At 41.1% G+C, this 20002-nt stretch overlaps 1 protein-coding gene across 2 annotated transcripts in view; it reads left to right on the top strand.

Moving 5' to 3' along the window:
- Nucleotides 1–16102: 16102 nt before the first annotated feature.
- Nucleotides 16103–20002, top strand: part of LOC124787781 — a 340611-nt gene continuing 336711 nt past the window's right edge. For both annotated transcript variants that reach the window (XR_007016010.1, XM_047254678.1), the window contains exon 1: nucleotides 16103–16331. The gene's annotated coding sequence lies outside the window, so the exon portion shown is untranslated. The remainder of the gene's footprint in view (nucleotides 16332–20002) is intronic.

Raw genomic sequence — 20002 nt, 5'->3', positions numbered from 1 at the left:
CAGGGCATTCTGTTACCGTATGTGCCGTGTTAGGTATTCCGTCCCATGTCCTTGGCCACCAGGAGCGGCTGCAGCGTTATTTTCAGACCGATGGTGTTCAAATTTCCACTCGAGTGACAGAAGAACGTTCTCAGATATTGTACCTGTTGACTGAGGTACCATTTCACGTGGGTCCTCTGTTACATGTACTAGGCTATGACCTCAAATTCCATCTTCATACTTGTGTCCCTTGGGGTCTCGATGTTACCTCAGCTGCGTCTTCAGGAGATCGAGTGCCGGTTTCGAAGCCGAGCTCAGCTGGAAACCAGTGTTCCGGTTAATCAGATTCTCCGCGACCTTAATCTCAATAGATTCTTTGATGACACTGTCCCAATATCTCGATGTTTGTGTTAAAATCTTGGCATTATTATACTTTATCGAATGACTGAGTTCTAAACAATGCTCAGCAATCGCTGACTTGGTTGCCTGTCTCAGTCTGGTGTGCCTCTAGCGCTCTTTGCACCTGATTTCAACGGTTCTGGTCGTCTGGCCGATGTATACCGTACTATATTCACATGGTACATGATAAACACCAGGTTTCCATAGATGAAAGTCATCTTTCACACTCCCCAGCAATGCCTTAATCTTGATGGGCGGTTGGGGCGCGCTTTGATTTTTGCACTAGTAGTAGAATATCAGACAGAGGTGTCCCTCCTAATATTGAAGCTTTTAGCAGATTACAAAGTAACACACTGCACCACTCCAAATTCCAAAAGAGAAAAACTGCCCTATGTATTCATAGGTGACAATACATTTCCTTTAAGGGCAGATGTGCTGAAACCACTCAAACACAGTGTCTTGGACTGCATGAAAGAAAACTACAACTACAGATTATGCAGAGCTCAGAGCATTATTGAGAACATTTTTGGGATCCTAACAAAACACTTTAGGATTTCCCTCGTAACTATAAATTTAGAAGTCACCCATATTGATAGGATGGTGAGAGCAACAGTTGCTTTGCACAATTATATAATGACCACTATGTGTCACACCTATGCTCCATGTGATTATTTCGGCAGTGAGGAAATAGAACATAGTATATCGGATATTCCATGATTGCTTAACATCAGAGGATTGTAATATGCTACCATTACAAAGATCTTCTGCTGAAGATACTCCACTTGGTACTAAACATGCGAGAGAGTGGTTCATGAAGGGCAAGTTACTTAGCAACAAAATTTGAACATCAACACTGTGAAAATTATGTAAAAAACCAATATGTACTGAAATACTGCATAAAGAAATCAAGGAAAATATTTTAATTCTAACAGTGGTACTGAAAATAAATATTATTGACAAACTCACACCACTGTTCCTTCTACAGCACTAGAAGAGCGTCTTTGAGTCTCCTACTTGCTTAAAAAATGGAACAAAGCAAAATACCAAAAAACAGGTTTGTGGATCTCATCAGTACTAACCCCTCATTTGAAACTGCCTTCTCTTTTCTTCTTTTAACTTCTATAATTAGTTCTTAATCAATTTATCTTTTTCACAACAGTATCTTTTGTTGCTGTTGGATCTAACTGTTTGCACTTTGCACAAAGTACATCAAAGGCAATGTCCCTCTTCCTTTTATCAAAATAATCCTTGCATTTAATGTTCCACAAACATAAATGATTGTCATAAAGCCTAATAAATTTGTGTAACATGTCAAAGTTCACGTTTCTTAGATCCGACATCGTTATGGAACGAAATCAAACGATAAAACAAGATACTCGAGCTACGCAAACTGACTCAGAACTGATGAAAGCTTGTACAAGGGTCCTCCTTATTGTTGGTATGGATGCTCAAGCATGCACATGCTTGAACGCTTGTACAAGCATGCATAACTGAAATTCGCTCAAGCATCAAGTTCTTGTACAAACCTGATGCTTGAGCAAATTTATCCTAAACACACTCAACCATCCTTGAGCAAGCATGCTAATGTGAGTGTACTGGTGAAGCATGCTTGAGCATGCATATCCACATTTAGAGATCTCTGTTTCAAGCATGGAGGTTGAAGCACATCAATGGAAAGCAAATGGAGTATTCCACTGAGTTCTGTGAGACATGCCAAAATCAATTTTATTACAAAAGTAAGCTACCATGTACACAAGTCACCAAAGACAGCATATGATTCTTCTCATATATGACATCAAGAGGAGGGATTCCCTTAACAATCTTATTTTATTTTATTTTCTTATTGTACACATCTACTTCCATAGGACCAAAGTGAGGAGCAGATCTCCAAGGTCATGGAATTACAACATAAAATTAGTAACAGGTAAAATAAAATTTTTATGAACCAAAAAAATACAAGCATTAAGTTTAGGTAAACACAATAAATAATATAATACATGAATCAGCTTAATTTGTCAAGGACCTCCTTGACAGAATAGAAAGAGCGACACATGAGGAAACTCTTTAGTTTCGATTTGAAAACACATTGATTGTTGCTAATATTTTTGAATTCTTGTGGACGCTTATTGAAATTGGATGTAACAGTATACTTCACGCCTTTCTACACAAGAGTTAAGGAAGTGTGATCCAAATGCTGATTGCATTTCTGCCTAGTATTAACTGAGTGAAAGCTGCTAATTCTTGGGAATAAGCTAGTATTGTTAACAAGAAATGACAGTAAAGAATGTATATAGAGAGAGGCCAGTGTAAGAATACCCAGACTAATGAACACGGGTCAACAAGAGGTTCGTGAACTTACAACACTTATTACCTGAATGGCTCATTTCTGAGTCAAAAATATCCTTTGAGAATGGGAAGAGTTACCCCCAAATATAATACATACGTCGTAAGTGAATGAAAATAAGCAAAGTAGACTATTTTTGAGTCGAACTATCACTTACTTCAGATACCATTCTAATAGTAAAAATGGCAGCATTAAGTCTTTGAACAAGATCCTGGACGTGGGCTTTGCACAACAGTTTACTATCTATCCGATGACCTAGAAATCTGAACTGTTCACTTCCACTAATCATGTGCCCATTCTGTGAAATTAAAACATTGGATTTTGTTGAATGGTGTGTTAGAAACTGTAAAAACTGAGTCGTACTGTGATTTAGCATTAGTTTACTTCACCATATATGAACTTATGCCTTGAACTGCACTATTTGAAACAGTGCCACTATTGCACACAATATCCTTTACTACCAAGCTAGTGTCATCAGCAATCAGAAATATTTTAGAATCACCTGTGATACTAGAGGGCACATCATTTATAGAAATAAGGAACTGGAGTGACCCCAGTACTGATCTCTGGGGCACCCCCCCCCCCCCCCAACTTAACTGTGCCCCACTCAGACCCCGCATATTGCTGTTATTAAAGTAAGAGATGAATCAATTGTGAGCTACTCCCCATCTGTACCAATATTTTGTGATCAACACAATCAAACCCCTTGTTTAAATAAAAAAAGATGCCTGGCGTTCAAAACCTTTTGTGTAATCCATCCAGTACCTCACAGAGGAAAGATAATATAGAATTTTCAGTGGTTAAACTAGTTCTAAAACCGAACTATACATTTGACAGCAAATTATGTGAAATAAAATGATCAGTTATCCTTACACAGACAGCCTTTTCAATAACTATAGCAGAAGCTGATGGCATAGAAACAGGTCTAAAATTGTCTACATTATCCCTTTCTACAAAGCGACTTGACTACTGAGTACTTACATCGTTCAGAAAACTGACCATTCTCAAAGGGAAAATTACAAAGATGGCTAACATGTGCAAAACGCCGGGATGGTTCCTTTGATAGGGCATGGCCGACTACCTTCCCCATCCTTCCTTAATCCAATGGGACCGATGAACTCGCTGTTTGGCCCCTTCCCCATAATCAACTAAGACCTTAATATTTCAAACATCAGACTCGGAAAGGCATTTTCCAAGTTATATGAGTCCTGATATCCTGGTAGAAACCAAATTTTTATTTAATTCGGTTTCTGGAAAATATTGATTGGAGCTCCAGCGGCCACTTTATCAATAACTAGCCCCTAAAAATATACAAAGTAAGGTCATCAGGCCCCACGCCCTAGATCATACATAACATACAAAAAAATTATTAACCACTATGCTTCAACCTGTCCAGTAAAGCAATTTATCGTAACAGATGAGATTTGATATATGGAAGCTGTAATCGCTATATTTTGACTTTAATCTGAACCAACACAGTATGTAAGGAACAAATACTCTCCAGGCACATTAAATTAACATACTCCCACACAACCAGGAAGAGGATTACACAGAGAGGTAACAACCCATACCCCAATATATGCTAGTATATAAAAAAAATAATTAACAGTTCCTTCCCTTTCCTTTTTGTAGGTTTGGATCCTTTTCTTCCAGTCCTCGAATACGAACTGTACCAGCTAGGTCAATAAAAAAAAAGACAACAGCAATATCTCAGGTCGCACCTGCAATGGGGCAATTCAAATGGTTCAAATGGCTCTGAGCCCGACTTAATATCAGGACTGGACTTAGAATTACTTAAACCTAACTAACCTAAGGACATCACACACATCTATGCCCGAGTCAGGATTCGAACCTGCAACTGTAGCAGAAGCGCGGTTCTGGATTCAAGTGCCTAGAACCGCAACAAGGCAGTATTAGACACCAGCGACGCACGATGCATAAAGACAGGCACTTCAATAAACAGCGACAGGGGACATAGCTAGTTTGTGAATACTAGCATCACTGTCCACACACGACCTGCTCATACAGCAAGGCACATGGAACATAATTCTTCTTCGTTAATAAGTGCCCTCAAAACCCTTCTCCTATGGTGTACATAATTCAAGTCCCACAAGAAACAAATCAATCATCCATAAGCAGCTCACTGCAGGTGAATGGACAAAATACACGCTTAGCAGTAATGTCGGCCAAACACAATACCTCAGTGACACTGCATTATCTAGAAGCAATCTTCACGTCCAGCCACCTAGTTATACTCATTATACTCAAGTCAAACACTCCAGGACGCTTCTTGCTCGTCCACAACATAACTATAGTACTCTGCTGCGTCTGCTGTTGTCTTCCTCCTCGCGCCACCGCTAGAACTCCTCCTCTCACTAATGTCTTGTGAACCCATGAGGAGTCGCCTCGGCACCGAGAGGATGCATGACCAAACCTAACGTGGCTAGTGCCATACTAAACCCAAATTGCTGTACATGGAACAAAACGCCCCCCTGCCCACTCCCACGATTCGGCGACCCGCCAAAGAAGGGAAGGAAGTCATCTTTTAATCCCCAGGACCCAACTTTATCTGAGACAAATTCGCCTGTATCTCTTTACCAGTTTCCTGATTCTTTAGACGGATGGAAACTGATGTCAGGAGCTCCTGGATCTCAAAAGACCCTTAAATCAGGGTAATAATTTCGTTGCAATCTTATCTCATGGCTTACACAACCCTTGAAAATTTCTGGCCCAGACTATGTCCCTGACCTTATAAGAGCTGCGCCACCACCCCGTATTGTATTGCCTGGCTTGCTTTCCATGCGACTCCTGGATATACCTCGTGTCACACGTGCACTGCATAGCTACCTGCTGATCATTTTTCCCCTCAGGTAACGAGTCCTCAATGGACCATAAACTGCACAGTGGAGTTGCTAACCGGTATTCCAGAAGCAACACAGTAGGTGTGAAATGATGGTTCTCATGGCAGTAGGTGTTAAATGCCATCAACAGCCAGGGCAGTGAGCGATCGCATTTCCCTTGATCTGCACTATGGTACGTGATTAAGGCAGCTTTGAGATTCTTATTCAGCCTCTCAGCATTGGAGGGATTAGGATAATAGGGGGTCATGGTTATGTGGCAAATACCCAACACAAGGACGAACCATCTAAACTGATATCCAGTAACGGCTGTCGCACTACCCGTAACCAGGATTTGGAGTGGCCCAAAGATCCCAAATAAACTGAAGAACCAAAGAAACTGGTACACCCGCCTAATATCGTGTAGGGCCCCTGCGAGCATGCAGAAGTACTGCAACACAATGTGGCATGGATTCGACTAATGTCTGAAGCAGTGCTGAAGGGAATTGACACCATGAGTTCTGCAGGGCTGTCCATAAGCCCGCAGGAGTGAGATCAGGAGGTGATTTCTTGCGAACAGCAGGTTGCAAGGCATCCCAGATAGGCTCAATAATGTTCATATCGGAGGAGTTTGGTGGCAAGCGGAAATGTTTAAACTCAGATGAGTGTTCCTGGAGCCACTCTGCAGCAATTCTGGACGTATGGGGTGCCACATTGTCCTGTTGGAATTGCCATAGTCCGTTGGAATGCACAATGGACATGAATGCAGGTGAGCTGACAGGATGCTTAGGTACATGTCATGTGCCAGAGATGTATCTAGACGTATCAGGGGTCCCATGCCACTCCAACTGCACAGGCCCCACTCCATTACAGAGCCTCCACCAGTTTGAAAAATCCCCTGCTGACATGCAGGGACCATGGATTCATGAGGTTGTCTCCATACCCATATACGTCCATTTACTTGATACTATTTGAAATGATACTCGTCCGACCAGGCAACATGTTTCTGGTCATCAACGGCCCAATGTCGGTGTTGACAGGCCCAGGCGAGGCGTAAAGTATTGTGTTGTGCAGTCATCAAGGGCACACGACTGGCCCTTTGACTCCAAAAGCCCATATTGATTATGTTTCATTGAATGGTTCATACGCTGACAATTGTTGACAGTCCAGCCTTGAAATCTGCAGCAATTTTCAGAAGGGTTGCACTTCTGTCACGTTGATCGACTCTCTTCATTCGTCGTTGGTCCCGTTCTTGCAGGATCTTTTTGCGGGCGCAACAATGTCGGAGATTTGAAGGTTTACTGGATTCCTGATATTCACGGTACGGTCGTGCAATTGTTGTGCGGGAAAAACCCCACTTCATCGCTACCTGGAAGATACTGTGTTCAAATGGTTCAAATGGCTCTGAGCACTACGCCACTTAACTTCTGAGGTCATCAGTCGCCTAGAACTTAGAACTAGTTAAACCTAACTAACCCAAGGACATCACACACTTCCATGCCCGAGGCAGGATTCGAACCTGCGACCGTAGCGGTCGCTCGGCTCCAGACTGTAGCGCCTAGAACCGCACGGGCACTCCGGCCGGCGAAGATACTGTGTCCCATCGCTCATGTGCCATCTATAATACCAAGTTCACACTCACTTAAATCTTGATAACCTGCCATTGCAGCAGCAGTAACCAATCTAACAACCGCACGAGACACATGTTGTCTTACATAGATGTTGCGACTGCAGGCCGTATTTTCTCTGTTTATATATCTTTGTATTTGAATACACATGGCTGTACCAATTTCTTTGGCACTTCAGTATATACCTTGTAACTTCTGGATGACCGTCTCTGCAGCTGCTTCCTGAATGGTTAATAACCAGACAAATCTCTTAAGGTCATCCACACATACTAATATGTACTTATTCCCTGTTCTAGATCTACGCAGGAGGCAAACCAAATGGACATACATATTTTGAAAACGTCTATCTATCGGTTTCGAGACCACATAGCTAATCCTACTGCTATGGCTAGGCTTTCTCATGGCGCATACTTGAAACTACCCACCAAAATATGTGTGTGTATTACTAAAGGGACCAAACTACTGAGGTCATTGGTCTCTAGACTTACACACTACTTAAACTAACTTACGCTAATAACAACACATACACCCATGCCCGAGGGAGGACTTGAAACTCTGGTGGGAGGGCCTGCGCAGTCCATGTATGGCGCCCTAAACCGCATGGCCACTACCCACCCTTATCCATATTTCCTTATCTATCTCCATCCAAACGAATCTTTCATGGATCTTCTCCCTAGCTTTATACACACCGAGGTGAATCCCACTGGTGACTCATGGAAATATCTGATCAAAAGTGGGACTAGTTCTTTAGGCACGTCTATTTTGGGTATGACCTTACCCCATGCGCTAGAACACACTACCCCATCAACCAAGGTGTAGTGGTTATTCGTTTCTCCCTCCTGCATCCTCTCCTTAATATCCCTAATACCTCTGTCCATGTCCTGGAACTCCTTGATGACGCGGAACAATTGAGGAATCTGAGCAAGGAGTGGCACAACCAAAGCCTCCCCCCACTTATCTGCCTGGCTGGCTTTCGTCTTCCGTTTTCTTTTTGTAGGTTTGGATCCCTGGTGGCGCTCCCCTTTCATCCAGGTCGCATTTGCAACAGGGCAGTATTAGATACCGGTGATGCACAGTGCATAAATACAGGCGCTTCTATAAATAGTGACAGGGGACGAAGTTAGTTTGTGAATACTAGTTAGCATCACTATCCACACACGACCTGCTCATACAACATGGCATATAGAACATTATTCTTCTTCTTTAATAAGCACCCTAAAACCCCGTCTCCTACAGTATACATAATTCAAGTCCCACAAGAAACAAATCAGCCATCCATAAGCGGCATGCTGCAGACGAATGAACAGATTAGAGACCAGGTGGCAACACTGGTCAGTGACACTGCGTCATCCAGAAGCAATCTTCACGTCCCACAGGCGGGTTATACTCATGTCTGACATTCTGGTACGCCGATTGCTCGTCCACAAGGAATTCCAGCACTCCGCTACATTCGCCACTCACTTCCTCCTCGCACCACCGCCAGGACTCCCCCTCCTTCTAATGTCCCATGACATCACGAGAGGTCACCTCACGGCCGAGAAGAAGCATGACCAACCTCGGCAGATAGTGCCAACCTAAACCTGTAGTACTGTACATGGCACAAGGTAAAAAAGAAGGGAGATGGCGCCATAGACTTACACTGTACGTTGTTTTCAAGTCAGAGTGAATGGGCCCTACCATAATCTTAACTAACATGGAACATTAGTAGACTACTGTTTACGTTTGCTTCTTGTTCATTATTTCTTTCGTGTGTACGCAATAACCGTTTTATTGCTAAAAATTATAGGGCTTATATGAATAACACAGTGTCAAGAAGGTAACAACGAGCGTTTTCCCTCTAGTTGCATGACACACTTGGCCTCGTTAATGTAACTTGTTGATACATTTCGTATAACCAAGAAGACAAGGAAGTGATGTGAAAAGTGTCCTTTCATAGTCCATTTAATTCATCCTTTACTGTTTTTCTATCGATAGGAAATGAAGCTGGAACTCCAAAACATCTCTGAAAGCAAAGCTTGTTTGTTTACTGGTACTGCTCCTTGTTCAATACCTTTTCAGTTCTCAGCTCCCATGCAAGACATCTTTAATGTTCACGTTTGTAAGAAACGTACCTACGTTTTCTTTGCTAACCCATGAAAGCGCGCAATGAGAAAAGAAGCAAGGCATGCTATTGTATCTTGCACATGTCAACGAAGTGAACAATTACTGAAACGTTAAAGAAACAGAACTGCATAAGGTATACCTCCATTCAGAATAAAGTTCTCGTTATATTAGATTGTCACCACATTAGATTCATGGTAGTTCACACATCTACTCACTTTGAAATCTCACCTAATGTGTCATTCAGTGTGTGACTAACAATAACAATTTACAGGATAAATGTAATGTTCCTACGTTGTGCAATACTATAAATGTGATTAAGGGAATGGTCTCAAACGCTTAGACCCCGTAAAATGGGTATTTTGCTCTAACATGTTTGTAAGTCCTTTTTTTAGTAATGAATACTTAACCTGTGTAACATATAAGCTTCCCTTTCCAACTGTAGCCCATCTATATTTGTTTCTTTTCCAGGGATATTTCTCGCCAGTAACTCTGTAGTTTTTCAGGAATAACCAAACATATCACAAATGGAATGTATATCTCCTTTCATCATCTGCTTCATTGTAAATTTGAATTTCATTTTGATGTTTTCAAAGCATATGAGCCTATATTATGCTTTGTCGTATGCCAATTGTTTATTAGTTAGTTAGTTTTATGTCCCATGTATTATTTAACAGATAATTCGTAATGATATGGAATGAATCTTTTATATTAATATCAGATTTTATGAGTATGCCTCAATGCTGATCAGTTATTAGGTTTTTTTGTTTTTAAGTTAAAGACAGACAGATGTTAGTAATCCCTATTCATCATCATTCACATACTACAGTATAGACTGTCTTTTGTGGGATAGGGATAGTTGCAAAAGAGAAAAATTTTCAGTTTAGTTTGAGATTTTGCTTTGCTACCTGTCAGGAATTTTATATCACTGGGTAAGTGATCAATGCTTTTGGCTGTAGCATTATGAACCCCTGTTGGTGCTACAGACAACCTCGATGTGGCGTAATGAATGTCTTTTTTTCTGGTGTTGTAACTATATACACTCCTGGAAATGGAAAAAAGAAAACATTGACACCGGTGTGTCAGACCCACCATACTTGCTCCGGACACTGCGAGAGGGCTGTACAAGCAATGATCACACGCACGGCACAGCGGACACACCAGGAACCGCGGTGTTGGCCGTCGAATGGCGCTAGCTGCGCAGCATTTGTGCACCGCCGCCGTCAGTGTCAGCCAGTTTGCCGTGGCATACGGAGCTCCATCACAGTCTTTAACACTGGTAGCATGCCGCGACAACATGGACGTGAACTGTATGTGCAGTTGACGGACTTTGAGTGAGGGCGTATAGTGGGCATGCGAGAGGCTGGATGGACGTACCGCCGAATTGCTCAACACGTGGGGCGTGAGGTCTCCACAGTACATCGATGTTGTCGCCAGTGGTCGGCGGAAGGTGCACGTGCCCGTCGATCTGGGACCGGACCGCAGCTACGCACGGATGCACGCCAAGACCGTAGGATCCTACGCAGTGCCGTAGGGGACCGCACCGCCACTTCCCAGCAAATTAGGGACACTGTTGCTCCTGGGGTATCGGCGAGGACCATTCGCAACCGTCTCCATGAAGCTGGGCTACAGACCCGCACACCGTTAGGCCGTCTTCCGCTCACGCCCCAACATTGTGCAGCCCGCCTCCAGTGGTGTCGCGACAGGCGTGACTGGAGGGACGAATGGAGACGTGTCGTCTTCAGCGATGAGAGTCGCTTCTGCCTTGGTGCCAATGATGGTCGTGTGCGTGTTTGGCGCCGTGCAGGTGAGCGCCACAATCAGGACTGCATACGACCGAGGCACACAGGGCCAACACCCGGCATCATGGTGTGTGGAGCGATCTCCTACACTGGCCGTACACCACTGGTGATCGTCGAGGGGACACTGAATAGTGCACGGTACATCCAAACCATCATCGAACCCATCGTTCTACCATTCCTAGACCGGCAAGGGAACTTGCTGTTCCAACAGGACAATGCACGTCTGCATGTATCCCGTGCCACCCAACGTGCTCTAGAATGTGTAAGTCAACTACCCTGGCCAGCAAGATCTCCAGATCTGTCCCCCATTGAGCATGTTTGGGACTGGATGAAGCGTCGTCTCACGCGGTCTGCACGTCCAGCACGAACGCTAGTCCAACTGAGGCGCCAGGTGGAAATGGCATGGCAAGCCGTTCCACAGGACTACATCCAGCATCTCTACGATCGTCTCCATGGGAGAATAGCAGCCTGCATTGCTGCGAAAGGTGGATATACACTGTACTAGTGCCGACATTGTGCATGCTCTGTTGCCTGTGTCTATGTGCCTGTGGTTCTGTCAGTGTGATCATGTGATGTATCTGACCCCAGGAATGTGTCAATAAAGTTTCCCCTTCCTGGGACAATGAATTCACGGTGTTCTTATTTCAATTTCCAGGAGTGTACATCATTGCTACTGATGAAAAGCAGTGGATTATTTACGACAAACTTCGTGAGGGAATAACTATACTGTGAAGCAGACAGATTGGTACTCACTAAGTTTCGTTTAAAACCTTCTTCAAAAAGGAAGCAACCCCCCCCCGCCCCCCCCCACCCCTCCCCCACACACACATTCGTACAAACATACACACAAAACCCACACAAACTTGACTTCTTTCTTCGGCTGTTCTAGCCAGGATCATTTCCAGTGAGGGAGGAAATGTAAACAATGGACAATTATTGGTGGGAGGAATTTAGGCCATGTGATGCTGCACCAACAATCAGCACAGTTATGTAGCCATGTGATGCACATGGACAAAACTGTCGTTATAGTGTGGCTTAGATGTCAGAGCATTTGCGTTTTGGAAGGCAATCAAAACACAGGAAAGGATGACAGTTCACAGCGAAATCATAATTTATGTATGCGAAAGAAGATAGTGCTTGAACGGCTCCACTTACAAATGAAATGTGATTCCTTTAAACTTAGATTACAACCCGTCGATTAGCACACACGTGAACGACGGAAGCCAGCATTTTTGATGAAACAACTTCATCCTCACACATCAAAGCGCCAGATGCTATTTAGGATATCCCCAATGGCACAGGTACGTCAGAGTGACTTTGTAGGGAAGTATCACCGTGGTGAACCATGGATGTATAACTGCGGCAAACGTAATGTTTGGAGCTATGTAAGGTAGGGAATGTCGGCTTCAAGTTTGTGACACAAGGACAATCCCCTCCTTTTTTTACCTCCATGGTTTCAAGTGAATGTGCTAACTTTTGTGAACTATGTCACTTCTCGTGTTTTACTATGGAAAAAGTATTGTTACTGCCAACTGTCTGTGTACAAAAGTGAGTAACTCTCTTACAGTAATCTTAAAGTATATATCATTTATTCAGATAGGGAGGAATTCTACAGGTATTGTGATCTGTGTCCACAACTCATACTGTAAAAAACAAAATGCGTTCAACATGCCAGACAGAGAAAGACAGATCCAAACGGTCTATACATTGGCCGCTTAAAGGTGGTTTTCGCACGTACATTTTCTTCACGAGTTGAGAGCGAACTCGACGACTGGCGTAATTACTTCAGGATGGATTTAAAAACGTATTATTATCTTTTGATCGTCGTACCTGCTTATATAATACGGAAAAAACTTTTATGAGGAGAGAAATTTCTCTGGCTTTAGGATTCCTGGCATTAGGAGCTATATGGACATAGCATTTGCTACAGTAATTTCTAAACAAGCTTTTGAGTGAAATCATACCCAACAAACGTGAGCTCTTTACACTGTCCTGAGAGATGATTTCATGTAAGCAAATAAAGTACAGAACCTCATTTCTGACATGATACAGATCATTTTTTTACAGTTTCAGACACAGTATATTCTTAGAAGTTATATATGTGGCCAATGATCTATAGTTCAGTTTGATTCTAAGTCAAAATTTTCAGTTCCTTGCCTGAAGTCTATCAGCAACTTTTGCTCTAGAATATAAAATTCCATTCTGAACTCTAGACAGGGATTCATAGTATATCTGGAAGACTTGTAGTACTGTGTTAGTGAATTCTACAGTTCACCTCTAAATCAGTCTTATTATGAACAACATACATTAGAAAGTAAAAGAAGAGTAGTAATAATTATGTCCCTGAAGGCACTGTTCCAAGATCTCGCTTTATCGGGTTAACACAATATTCTGGCTGCACTCTTCACTAGAACAAATTTGTCTACATTTTTTGCTATGGTGTCACAGCTCGGCTTATGGCATAGAACAGTACTGATTGAAAGTATGTTAGCAATCTCTTAGCACCAGATCGAAAAGAATTCGTTACATAGCTTAGCTCCTTGTGGCATATAGTGCACAATGAATTTTTTTTGTTATATACCGTTTCTCTGGTAAAGAACAGATTATTTCCCTCTGTTAAAATATGGTTGGGATTGATGTTATTCTGATGGATTGCAACTTTTTAATAGCATTTACAGTTAATGTTCTCACAAAATATCTGTTATTTTTATGTAATTAAAGCTTAAAAGTCATTAAATACCAAGATCTGGTGGTGTGATCTGAAACGCTCTGTTGTTGGCTGATGCTGTGGTGACACTGGAGTAAGACAAAGCTATATGTGTGTTATAGATGTATATCCGAAGTTACGAAGTTATTACATACTTTTACTAAAAATATTTTAGCTATTTATTGATGAAAAATGCAATTACAACTTTTCAGTAACAATAGAAAAGAATTTTCTGAACACTGATAGTGGAAGCCTTGTGAAAGTTGATGTGTTTATGCTCCTCACATTTAGAATGGAGATATATGCAATGACGGACATTCTGCAGCATCATTAAACTCACTCAGGACTAAGGGATTGTAGAACCTTTGCAAATGGGTCCATATATTATAACTAGATTAACGGCTTTCAGTCATAAGCTACGACCCAAGGCATAATAAAATTTTTCTTGGCAAAACTTAGCGCTGATTTCCTCTGTAGAAGACACTCAGCAGGGAACTTGTTTCCAACAAGCGTCCAGCGGTGCAACGCATAACACATCTGAATGCAAAGAAAGAGGTCATGTGTTTTTACAAGTTTATACGAAATACGTAAATACTGTTAGCAAGAAATGATTGTATGAGTTATTTCGATTGTGGGATGTAGTAAACATAGCTTCACATTAGTCTTAATCTGAGAAATGGACAGCAGAGGATGCATTTATTTCACGAACAAACAATTCAATTTTTTTTAAAAACATTGCTAACAGTGAAGTTATCACCATACACCCACAGTACAACGAGATGTGGAACAATGAGGTTATATGGAGAGATATATGAAGCATACAGCATGCAGGTGACACAAACGTAAGGGTTGCGATGTTTGTGAATGTAAACTAACGTTGGCGTCTGAAGCAGCCTTACTTCGTTTTTACGTAAGGCGATGAAACTGCAAAAGTTTAAACAATAAGAATCCTAGCTGGAGAGTACGAAGATAAAAAACTGTGTTTCTCACGAAGTAGAAAGTGTATGGTCACATTAACTAGAAAATATCTTTTTTACGTGACAAATGTGAACAGCGATTACAAATGTAAGCGCATGTAAGCAGCAAGGAAAATACAATAACATTCCGTTTTTGATCAGTGAGATGAAGTTTTGTGATTGTGATTTCGTTATGATGTGAGAGGACTGTCGAGTCATTTTACAAATAAGTTAAAACAGTCTGTCAGGTTAGATTCGAACCAGCGATCTATGGACATCAACTAGTTAAAATCTACGGTTTACGGCTCTAACAACTGAGATACCCAACAGCTGAGCAGTAGTTGGGTGAAACGACAATTTTCACTGGAAGTTTAATTCCGTAGAAGGACGCTATCCTTCTTTGTAACAGTGGCAGATCGTATCTTGGAAGTAAACTAATGTTATATTCACAATGCAACACATTTTGTTGATGGCAATTTGCTGGTATAGGGCAGCCACATTTTATACATATTTTCATTCTCTGTAACGCTCATAAACAACTTTTCGCTAGTTTTTACAATTATATTTCTATAGTATGGTACTACACACTATCATAATAGTATTATGACAGTAGGAACAGCGAGCTAGCCAGTGACGTCACAGGCATCACGTGATTCGAATAGAGCCTTTTAGCGGGCTTTCAGATAATTTGAATTTCATTACCATTTTTATAGAAGAATACTGAAATTCAAGAGGAAGAGGAAAATGTTAGGAGCATAAAATGACATTTAAAACAGTTCCCAGCAAACAGTCAAATACCTTATTATAAGCAGTTGCCTTGTCATCTCTGTCGCTGTATTTTGCTGCTTTTAATTTTTTGAAAACTAAGGAAGGTGAAAAAACTGACATACGTAAAATGTATTCTACATTTGTCAACTGACGTTTTCCATGCCAATGTTACTCATGTCGCTTTTTTTGCTAGCGCTCTTATCCTATCCTTCAGTTGAGCTACTATCCCTCAGTTGACCTACACAGATCAACTGAAGAATAGCATACTAGGAGTTTCTTCCGAAAAAAAAGCGATGTATGAACATTACGTTCGAAATATGGAGATACGTGGTATATATCCACGATCTGTTTCCTCTTTACTACATTCCTAGCTTTCTAAACATTCGTCCATGTCTTTGCAAAGCATCATCTGTGGCAACTTATGATGTCATTTTTCAAATCCGACGGTTGTATCCCATTCTTCAGTATTATATGAAAAAAGTCAAGCTATGAAAACACATGCGTGCATTACTTTTTACTGGCGCAACACACTTCCGTAGTGATCGCTGCTTTTTGTCCAAAGACGTTTAGTGACGTAATTACCCGCGCTGCATATGTTATGTTTGTGGTAGCGGTTTTGTTTGGAGCGGTCTGAAATTTGGTGTCAGGTGTTGCTTCTCTGTTTGTTTACGATTGACGAACATTTGTGGAAAATGTTTAAAGAAAAGTTATTTCTGTGTGTTTTCACAGCGTGTATTTTTGGATAAAATGATAAGTTCTTTTACGTAAATCCGTACGACTGGGAACAAAGTGGATTATGCGTGAACCTACAGTAAGTTTACTAGAGCACTATATCTCGTTAGGAAGCTAAAATGTTATGTTGTTCTCGTCGTCGTCGTCAGTCTGTTGATTTATTTGATGCAGCTTTCAGTGTCCATGCTACTGTATCTTGTGCAAGTCTCTTCATCCCTCAGTAACTACTGCAACCTACCTCCTCCTCAATCTGCTTACTGTACTCATGTCTTGGCCTTCCTCTGCGACTTTTGCCCCTCCCCACACTTTCCATACTAAATTGGTGATCTCTTGATGTCTTAAAATGTGTCTTGTCAACTGATCCCCTCTTTTGGTGAAGCTGTGCCACAAATTTGTCTTCTCACTTTTATTCAGAACCTTCTCATTAGTGAGGTAATTTACCCCTCTGATTTCTAACATTCCTCTGCAGCAGCACGTTTCAAAAGCTTCTATTCTCATCTTGTCTAACATGTTTATTGTCCATGTTTCACTTCCATGCGTGTCCACACTGTAGACAAGTAGTTTCACTAAAGCCTTCCTAATACTTAAATCTAATTCAATGCTATCAGATTTCTCTTCTTCAGAAATGCCTTTCTTGCCATTTCCAATTTCTGTTTTTTTTTTCCACTCGCCCCAGATAGCAATATTTATGGGCTATTCCATGTCAAATCAACACACTTTAAATAAAAATTTGACCCCACCCTCTTAGATTTTGCTGAAACGTGGTTTACTTATAGTGGGTGCTGAAACTAAGAACAATACCAAATTTCAATTTTTACCGCAAACCATTCCTGAAAAATGGTCATGTAAACTTTTCAAAAACTGCCCAAAAATGTATGAGTGGGCTTTATTTAAATTGCCCTAATTGAGCTAGAGAGCTAGGAAATGTGTTGTTTTGCAGCATTTTTCATGCTCTCTCCAGTGATATACAGCAAAACATAGCTTCTAATTAGTTACCTTTTTCAAAATACTAATTAATATTTTGATTTAATTTTTTTACAAAAAGTACATAATTGAAAATTTTCAAAATATTTCCATAACTACTTCATACTGTTGTAAATCACATGGCAAAATATAAATGTGGGGTGGTGATGGGTGCATTCTTAAAAAAATTATTCCGGTCTCTTGCTTTTCACTAACAGCCATAGTTTGACCAAAGCCTCTGCTGCAGGAACAGGTACAGGTACAGATTCAGGTGTTGGTGCAGTCGCTGTGGGCACCGCCGTGGCAGAGGCCTCTGCTGCCATTATGCTTGCCTCTGTTGGCTGGCCACCATCCTGCCATTCATTTCCTCCTGGTGTGATGGCTTGAAATTCTTCTTTTCTTTCAATGAGAGCATTGGGAACTCTTTATTCAGGTCTGTCATTACCCCTGTGTATGTGTTTTCTCTAGGGAGTTGCATTGGCGTCTGCGGGGGGGAATTGTTTCTCATGTGATCCTCTGCGTGGCATATTGAACGTGTCTGTGGCTGTCCACTATATGTCACAAGTTCTCTGTGATCACAGATCATTATGAACGATAGAATGTGCTTCCATAAATTCATTTTTACTCTCTGCACGCCTGAGTATGCTCGAATTCTGTAGGCACTTATGTATTTGAATACCTACCGCAAAAACGTAGTAACCCTCAAAATACTAATTGTACAGGAGGTGCGAAAAACCATTACCTATGCAACAGGTTTACGAACGGCAGAAATAGCATTCACAATCACTTGAAATGAGTCCATTACTGATTAATGTGTACAAGTTGTGGCAGTACGTGACCTTAAAAGCAAGATATTACAGATTTTTGTTCGGCATCCATGCAAAAACATTGTAACTCTAACGAGTTATTATTATTTATATTATATTATTTAACCTCTCATACTGTTTATTGGTTTCGTTCTGATTAGGCGTAAATGCACTTTGCATTATGCAATGTCGGAGCTTCTGGGTGTTTAACTAGAGGTGAAAATAATGTTACAAAAGAAGGGTTTGCAGTGATAAACATTCACATTTTCATTTCACAAGAATATAATGAAACAGAATCGATACTGCACACGCAATTTAAATGAAATATTATTAATACAGTAAAACTTCATTAGGCCTAACATGAATCCAAAGGGGCCAAAAAATCGGGAGTTCGTGTCAAAAAAATTCGTGTTAAGTGAAAAACACAGATTTTTATAAGTATAAATGTACAGCAGTACACTAATGTGTAATACACTACGCTATCAATCACATTATTGTAGACTTATAACACTATAAAATGATAGTAAAATCCAAGTACTCACAAATTATGTACGTTACTTTCTTGGAAAAAAATTGGTCATGGTTTGCTGACGTTCATGGGAACGATAATATTTTGTAATTTCACAACCAATTGTAATGATTGCGTCCGTAAACCCAGCAGTGATGTCGGATGTTGAAGCGAACCGTTCTAAACAATCCAAGGCTGTAAACATCTCCTGACATGTAGGTGGAATGGCATCTGTATTCTCTTCCTCTTCACTTTCTTCTGATGGCCCTTCTTGCACCTCGTTCACAACTTTTGGCACATCCGATTCCACAGAAGCACATACGGCAACATCGTGGTCTACACTAATGAATTCTTCGAAACTAATCCCAGGGTTCGCAATGTCCTGCAGAACTGTCCATTCATCAGGTGAAGTGGCACCTTCTAACTCATGGACGTCTTCAGTGTTGCTATGTCTCCAAGCTCTTTTAAAGCACTTCCCTACATGATGTGGTGATACTGAGTTCCAGGCTGCTGCGATGGCTTTTATTGCGCCAAGCATATTCCAATTTGGGGTTGCATTATTGTTTTCAGCAGCACGAATTGCAGCTCTTAAAAGTCGCTTACGATAAGCTCTCTTTATGAAAGAGATTTTGCCTTGGTCCAAAGGCTGAAGGCGGCTTGTGGCGTTGGGTGGAAAAAACTGAACCTTTATGTTGGATAGGTGTGATTTGGAAAAAGATTGTAGAAAAATCCAGTTTCATCCATGTTGAACACATCACACGAGGCATACTTTTCCCTCATTCGGTTGAATTCATGCAACCAGCTGTTCACACTTTCTTCATCAACTTTATTTGCTTCACCACAAATTTGTACAGATGGAATTGAATGTCTCTTTTGGAACTGATATAACCAACCAGCAGAACAACGGAAGTCTCCGATGCCCATATCTTGAGCAATATCATTTGCTTTTGACTGAATCACAGGGCCAGTTAAAGATATGTTAGATGCACGCATATGATTGAACCATTCTAGCAGTAACATGTCGATGTCTTCATACTTGGCGGTACAAATTCGTTTAGATTTGTTTCCAGAACCTGACGCCGCAACATAAATAATTTTTTCTCGATTCTTAATAATCATAGATAATGTAGATTTAGGTATTCCAAACTGCTCTGGAATTGCTGTTTTCTTGGTACCACGGTCCACTTCATCTAGAATCTTAAGCTTTAACTGAACATTTAGAGCTGTCTGTTTCCTCTTTGCCACTTTCGCGTGCTAAGGTACTGGTTGTAACTATAGTTTTTATTCAGTATTCCATCTCGATACAGCTACAACTAACAGAACACCTGTCAAATCTGACACTGAGTACATTCCTAAATGCTGCTGCACACATTATTGAATGTATTACAATGTACAGCATATGCTGATTGTTGAAGTGATAATCGCGGCTACCGACCTACAATACGTTAAAAATGAGTCAACAATAAGTATAAT

Source organism: Schistocerca piceifrons, chromosome 3, assembly GCF_021461385.2.
Source record: "Schistocerca piceifrons isolate TAMUIC-IGC-003096 chromosome 3, iqSchPice1.1, whole genome shotgun sequence".
NCBI classification, from domain to species: Eukaryota; Metazoa; Arthropoda; class Insecta; order Orthoptera; family Acrididae; genus Schistocerca; species Schistocerca piceifrons.
Note: the sequence above shows the minus strand (reverse complement) of the source record. Positions and strands in the feature narration are given on the sequence as shown.